This window comes from Gekko japonicus, unplaced genomic scaffold, assembly GCF_001447785.1.
Source record: "Gekko japonicus isolate JY-2015 unplaced genomic scaffold, Gekko_japonicus_V1.1 scaffold97, whole genome shotgun sequence".
In the NCBI taxonomy this organism is placed as follows: Eukaryota; Metazoa; Chordata; class Lepidosauria; order Squamata; family Gekkonidae; genus Gekko; species Gekko japonicus.
In genome coordinates, this window is record NW_015170278.1 from 1,936,340 (window position 1) to 1,944,388 (window position 8,049).

The window sequence follows — 8,049 nt, forward strand, 5'->3', positions numbered from 1 at the left end:
ACTTCCTCCCCGGCACAATCAGATGCCGGGGGGAAGCCACTGAAAGGGGAGCGAGGCAGCTGAACTGCGCATGTGTGCACATGTGCAGTTCAGCCGGGAGCCTGGATTGCTCCGGATGACGGGTGCGGCGGCGATCCCACGGCCGCGCTTGATGCGGCGTTCCCGGTAAGTCCTCCTCTGGGGGTGGTTCTTTTTTACTGCAGGTTTTCGGCCTGAAGGGCCAGATCGGGGACGGGTGCGCGCCGCTTCCCAGATGTTGCGGTGAGATTGCGCTCGTTTGCTGCGCCCCCGATCCGTCCCTTTCCCGGGCCAATACCTTCCGGTGACCAGGGCCACAGTCTCCTTTGTATTTCCTGTGCCTCTTGTGCAGGTTGAGCTGGCTATGAGATTGAAGGCTACCATGTTTTGCAGCTGAGCTGTAACAAATGTTGTGTATAGAAGTGGCTCCTTCCCAGGAGAGAAACTAAGCAACTTAAATTTCTTTCTAGTGCTTAGTACCAGCTCATACCAGCTTGCTTTTCACTCTTGTTCCTTTCTCCTGTGAGCTCCTCTGAGGAGCTATTGCTAGCTACTATTTTTCGTGTTCCTTTCCAATAAGAGAATGAGGGATGTTGCTAAGGGAATTGTATGGAACTGAATCTCATTTCCTTCCCTTCCTGTGGGCTGAGAGGCAGTGAGTGACTGACATGTATTTAGCTATTAGGAATTGTAGATATTTGACATCAGCACATTAACTGTGCCTTTAGCCCAGTGTTTTCAGCTGTTTTGTTAGAACCAATAAATATCAACTACATTATCACGTCAATGGCTACTAAGCTAAAAGGCCTGGAGGCTTTTCCCCCCCATGGAAGCAGGGTTGTTTTAGTTTCCTAGAGCCTCCCTTCACCTTATAGAGCTAGCACTGAGGACTGTGGTGACCAAAGTTCAAATCCTGTTTCTGCTATGAAGTTTACTTAGTGTTGGCTAGGCTATAGTGGGAGACCTCCCGGCAAGCCATGTGGTGCCTGAAGTACCAGTGGGAGGAAATGGAACTGGGGCATGTGCTGGTATCACACCAGCATGTTGTCACTTCTTGTACAAACTGGAAGTAACATCACTGATGCTCTAGGACAGTGATGGCGAACCTTTTAGAGACCGAGTGCCCAAACTGCGACCCAAAACCCACTTATTTATCGCAAAGTGCCAACACGGCAATTTAACCTGAATACTGAGGTTTTACTTTAGAAAAAACAACTCATACATTAACTTAAGATGATCCAAACAAAGTAAGGAAAGCAATCCCAAATGCTTTCATTTACTTAAAATTATTTGGCAGAGAATTCGACACTTTAATGATGGTCTGGGCTTGGCTGGGGCGATGGCACGCGTGCCCACAGAGAGGGCTGTGAGTGCCACCTCTGGCACCCGTGCCATAGGTTCGCCACCACTGCTCTAGGATTTGCCAAAACTGTAGTTTTACTATAATATTTTAAGATTTCTAGACTGTCCCATGACATCACTTGTACTTTTTATCAGAAGTGATGTCAGCACACCGGTGTGATTCCAGTCCCCCCCCCCCCCGGGTGCTCCTGTGGCATGGCAAACAGTGCTCCCTCTTAGCTGTGGAGTCCCGTGAGCAAAAATTCTACTTGTGAGCTACTGGCATTAAAAAGTTGTGAGTGAGCGATTTGGCCGCTGCATAAATAGGTTGCTCTGGAGCCATCCTTCCTGAGCTAAGGCAAAAATGTGTGAGCTGGAGGCTAAAGAACTGTGAGCTAGCTCACACTAACTCAGCTTAGAGGGAACACTGCTGGCCACACTAAATGTACTACATGACATGTAAAACAAACTTTATCAACCAGCCTTTGGCTTGGATAACCAGTTGCTGGGGTTATTAATGAGGAGCCATGTTTTAGGGCCAGTTTAGGGTTTGGCAGTTATTCCTTATTTACAAGGACATTGTTTAATTCAGAAAACTGCATCTCAGTGAAGCATAATGGATGCCTCTTTTTTGAAATGCTAGAACTTGGCACATCTTTTATTGCTGGAATATTTACATCACATCTTTAAATTCATATACCAAAATAAATGGAGCAAACAACCATTACAGGCAACAGATAAGGTTTTGTTTTATCCTTTGCACAAATATTCTATAACAAACATTAGGAACATATTAGGATGATAAATAAACAGCTGCTAATACCAAGTCTCAAGCCAATTGTTTTACTTGCTCAGTACTGGCAGTAACAAAAAAGGGAATCTTGTGGCACCTTTGGAACAGATTTATTGTGGCATAAGCTTTCATGTACTAGAGCACACTTTTGTCAGATGCATGAAGCGCTATATTTATTTGGCAGATCTATAGACAGAAAGAATAATTGTTTACAATCTTGCCTTTCATTTTTCTCACATTATATGTATGATAAAGAGGAAAATACAAGTAACATAATGAAGCCAGACGGCTGTTGCTTGGGCTTTATGGTGCTGTTCTATTGGTACAGCTGCTGCAAGGGTTCCCAATTCTGGTTTGGGAAATTCCTGGAGATTTGGGACACAGCATATGGAGAGCGAAGTTTGGGGAGGGGAGGAACCTCAGCAGGGTATAATGCCATTGAGCAGAGTTGTCAAACATAAAGCCTGGTGGCCAGAACTGACCTGTCCAGGGCTCTTATGCGGCCCACAAGCAACTGTTGCAAGGGAGGGAGTAATGGGGGTATGTGGGTGGAGCCACTCCATTGTGGCTTCTGCACTCCATTGTGGCTAACTTTGTCTGCAGCAGTTAAGCATCGTGGGAGCATCTGCCCGGCACTGCACTGCTGCCTCTCCAGTCTGCCTATGTGGGGTTTCCTCTGCACCCCTCCCCCCTGCCCATGGGGCTTGCAGTGAGGGTACACCAACTTGGAGCTTACCACACTGCTGTCCTTTACACAGTTTCTATCTCCGGTACCTGGCATTATGTTTTATGGCACACATGGCTTGGCCCAACACAGTGACATTTATGCCAGATCTGGCCCTCATAACAAATGAGTTTGACACCTCTGCCATAGCGTCCACCCTCCGAAGCTACCATTTTCTCCAGGGGAACTGACCTCTGTGGTCTGAAGAACAGTTATGATTCTGGGAGAACTCCAGGCCCCAACTGGAGGTTGGCAATTGTTTATCTGATATTTTATTACTCTTTTTAAATTTTTGGTTTCTTTAAATAACATCTTCCTCTTGTTATTATAATATATACGCCTTGGCTTCCTAGAATTCATATTGATTGGGTTTGAACACCCATCTACAAGAACACAGAAGTCTCAGGAGACTAAGGAAAAGTATTGCATTGCTTTATCCTTTTCCTGTGTACTCTTCAGTGGTCCCTCTTCTTTCAAGAAACCCCCTATATGTTGTGATTTTGCTGTTTTTATAAACACCATTGAAGTACTGTTAAGGAAACCTGGGTTCTCCTACTCATAGGGCTAAGAAATCTGTAGGAGAACACTTCAACCTTCCAAGACATTCAATGGGTGACCTCAAAGTAGCTGTTTTATTGAAAAAAAACTTCAGAAACAGACTAGAAAGGGAAATTGCAGAGTTACAAGTTATTGCAACACCCAGGACAATGGAACCCTCAGGACTTAACAGGGATATTGGTTTTTTATCTCACTACATATGCTAACCTCTTTCAGTCCTTACATCTGTATTCCCACCAATTTTATTTCATATTTGGAATCGTAGATTGTAATGTAATGTAATGTACATCAATCTCCTATTTTGATATATTTATTTCCTTCACTATGTTTTCCCCTGGACTTAAACCCAAACAACTGGTGATCATATAAACTAAGCTTCTTATTCCAGTTTGGTCATTGCATCTGTCAGACAACTTTAATATGCTGTATGCTAATTTGCTGTATGCTGTATGCTAATTTGCTGCTCATTCTCTACCTATATATATGGACTGGTAATTTCCATTTCAATGTATCTGAAGCAGTGTGTGTGCACACAAGCTTATACCTTGAATAAAACTTCGTTGGTCTTAAAGGTGCTACTGGACTCGAACTTTGTTCTGCTGCTTCAGACCAACACGGCTTACCCAACTGGATCTAACTCCTTATGTAGGGTTTGTAGGGTTGCCAGGCCTGGCAAGAAACTGAAAATGTGGGGGGCCTGGGGACATTGGGGGGGCGCTATCAGCCAATGGCATGACATGACCTCTGGGAAAACCTGGAAGATATATTATGCCTCCCTAGGAATTCACTGAGCCTCTGTGGTAAAACCATAGCGTTTTCAGGAATTCCTAGAGAAGACTGATGTCACTTCCAGGGAGTATCCGGAAGCATTGTCAATCCTCTCTGAGAATTGCCAAAACCAGTATGACTTCACCATACAGTTTTGGCCAGTCTCTAGAAAGGTGTGATGTCATGCTGATGGCCATTTAAAATTTTTTATCTTCTCTCTCCTGCTACCACTTGGAGTGGTCAAAGACAATAGGGAACCCTTAGTGTAGAAATATAGCCACAAACAATATCTACCAAGGGAAGACCATCTACAGTTCACAACTATGTTCAAAACTATATATTACATCATTGATATTAATATTCATTGATAACAATATTCATTGAACTACGAAGAAGGGTTAGTGGTCACAACCCAATAGAGTATGTAAACATAGATCCGACAATTGTGCTCATAGCAATTAAAGGTAGTTAAAACAAGAAACTATTCAAGACCAACAGTAGGCTCTTCTGTAATCCCATACATGAGTAGCGTCCATAGACCTCTAAAGAAATAGGGACTGCAACAGAAGACTCATAAATATACATAGAAAGACAAGATTGACTGACGGAACTGTGAAACAATCATAAATATACATAGGAAGACAAGATTGACTGCATGATGCATATATCAATTCAAAAACATAGGGAGAATGTATCTCACCCCGATTTCCAAAATAACACGGGCACAGCTCAAAAGCTTCAGTGGAATCCTAGGGTTCTCTACAAGGCAACCTGCCATGCAACATTTGACCATATGCAAATCAACCTGCCATGCAACATTTGACCATATGCAAATCAATCCCTTGGTAGATATTGTTTTCTTAAAGTGGACCCATCACATTTTTCACAAACATGCCTGAGTTTCACATACACTCCTATTCTAAACAATTGCAATCTTCCTCTTGGAGTGGTGGCAGGAAACAGCAGCTGAGGGCAGGAGATTCTCTCTGCCTTCACTAGGGGTCTGTCAATCCTTTCTCAAACAGCCAGTGTGATGTAGTGGTTAAGAGTGTCGGACTAGTGTCTGGGTGACCCAGTTTTGGATCCCCACTTGTGCCATGGAAACTTGCTGAGTGACCTTGGGCCAGTCACACTCCCTCAGCCTAACCCACCTCAGAGGTTGTTCCAAGGATAAAACGGAGGAGAGGAGAATGACGTCAGCCACCTCGGGAACCCATTGGGGAGAAAGGCAGGGTATAAATAAACAGAGTAAAATAAAATAATAGTATACCATAATTTGCCCTCTGAAGCTGCCATTTTCCTCCAGGGTCCATCTTGAGGTTGGTAACCCTAATTAATTTTCTTCTCATATTACTGCTTGCTTAACTCCTATTCTAGGAGCTGCGGTGGCTCAAGTGGTTAAGACGCTGAACTGCAGGCTGTGGAAGGAGGCGTGCCCACCGTCTCTAAGGAGTGGTTCCCGTTTTATCTACTCGCCGAAGCTTTCGAATCGCTGGGTGGACGATGAGCTGGGGACAACAGGCTGGCTGCTCACACCAGCGCGGGGCTTGAACTAACACAGTGGGATATAAGACAGTGGGATATACCCACTGTGCCACCGCCAGCCACATGACCACGGAAACATCTTCGGACAGCGCTGGCTCTTCGGCTTTGAAACGGAGATGAGCACCGCAACCCTAGAGTCGGATTCGACTGGCTTTCGAGCAAGGGAACCTTTACCTTTTAACTCCTATTCTATGTTGCTCTTAAAGTTCTGCTTCTTCACAAAGACAAATCTCCATGTAGCTCTCCTTACTACGATAGACCATTCACATGTAAGTTTTGCCCTCAGTTTCCTTGCCGAAGGTCTCCTTGGATGCCACCAAAGAGCTTTTTTAGACTTTGAAAAACAAAATCGATAAACACAATATCACTATAGTGTTATAATGTGACGATCTATTTCAACAATGTACCGTACTACTAATTGCCAGCTTTCATTTTTTAAAGTAAGTACTTCAGTGAGAGGCTGCCGTGTTTGTTCTTTGTTTTATGGTAGCTCTCCCTCTAATTTATTCCACTGTTATTTTCATTATCTTTCAGTCCCACTGTTTTGTAGGGCATTTTGTTTGCTAGCCTAAATATCATTCTTTCTATGGTTTTTACAGGGCAGGTTTACTGGCAAGGTATATTCTGACAGAATTTGCCCCTGCGGTCTCCAAATGATTGACACACTTTTTCATATTTTGCTTGAGTGATCTTTATTTGTGACTCTCAAGATTACTATATTATGCCCCTGTTATGTAATCAACCCCTTACACTCCAGAAACTTTTCTTCTTACTCAGAGATAATGATCTGAACATTACATTGGGTGTGTGGCTAAATACGTCTTCAGTCCTTTTAACCCTTGGTTCTAAATAGGATATCTAGAATTTTTTTGCTGCTCAACTTCATATATCTATCAGCTTCTAGGGCTGAAAAAGAAAGTAAGTCTTTAGCACTTTTGGTTGCAGTGTTACAAAGAGAAACATGGAGAATTACTTTCATTTTAAAATGAAAGCTGGGTCCCAGTACATAGTTGCAGTAAATCCATTAGGTAATTACATTATAGTATTATAGCTATTATCAGTTTTTGAAAATCCCTAAAAATCCCTCAGGTAGAGCAAGGAAATGGGTACCGCAGGGACTAAAGTATGGGAAATGGTGCTAATGTGTTCAGGACACCTTCCTATTCATGTGATGTCCATAGGCTCTTTTGATGTGATCTTTCCAAAGCAATCATTTCAAACCAGATTTGGGAAAGATTGCAGCAAAAGAGGGGATAACATGGAAACAGCACAAATAGAGGAGGATGTCATGTGCATGCTCCCTAAAACAGTGCTGCTGAAAGAAAGCGGCACAAAAGCTCCATGTGGAAGCAGTCCAGGTTGCCAGTTAATCTTTGGCCTCATTCAGACTGGCAGTTTGGCCTGACAGGCAAATGTTTGAGGAGCGTTTCAGTAGCTGATTAAACGGGCGGGTTCACACAGGCACATGTTTCAGGCATCCCCCAGCAATACTCAAGCTGTCTTGTGCCACTTCCCTCCTGAGTTTAAAAGATACCATGTTAAAGTGGTAGCAAACCGTGTATAAAGCACGTTGATTCCAGTTCCCTGAGTGTGAATGCAAGTGCTGCTAAGTCGGGAACAACCTGCAGTTGATAATAGGTGCCAGCTAGTTCCGTGGCAGGTGCGCAGGTGCGCACATGCACACGACCAGAATGCTCCGGTGTGCCAAGTGGAAGTGTGGAGTCGATCCTGCCGTATTTGCTGATGTGCCCATGTGCATAGGCTTACGCAGCCAAGTACGGAAGCCATGCTAACAGCCCACCAGTGGCGGGCGACAGTGCGAACGCTCCTTTGCACTTCCTCCACTGTATCCTCCCGCTTCATTTTTGCACTTCCTCCACTGTACTCCACTGGGAATACCAGGAACAAGCCGTTCCAGGTCTATTCTGGTTTTTCTTTGCCACGACTCCCTAGCGCTTCAAATTGCCAGTCTGAACTCGGCCTTTGTCTTTTTCTCCTCCTTTTGGCGTCCCTCCCATTTTCCTAATTGTCTTGCCTGTAGATTATGAACCTGATAGTTTACTTTATAAAAGCACAAATGTTGTACGGCGCTATTTCTTGAGGCTCTTTAATAATTATAGTTATGACTTAAAACCAGGGGTCATTTCATAGAAAAAGAGGTGCAGGAGCTCATTAGCATAACTCATTTGTATATGCCACACCCCCTGACATCACCAGAAGTGTGTCATTCACCAATCAGGCTCCACTGGACTGTTTTGGATTGCTAGCTATTGGGGGGGGGGGGGGGAACATGCCACGATTG

At 44.0% G+C, this 8,049-nt stretch overlaps 1 protein-coding gene across 1 annotated transcript in view; it reads left to right on the forward strand.

Annotated features, from left to right (window-relative positions):
- The window catches only part of SEMA3G (semaphorin 3G), a 134,431-nt gene that overhangs the window by 56,149 nt on the left and 70,233 nt on the right, over positions 1-8,049 (forward strand). The gene's annotated exons all lie outside the window — the stretch shown is intronic.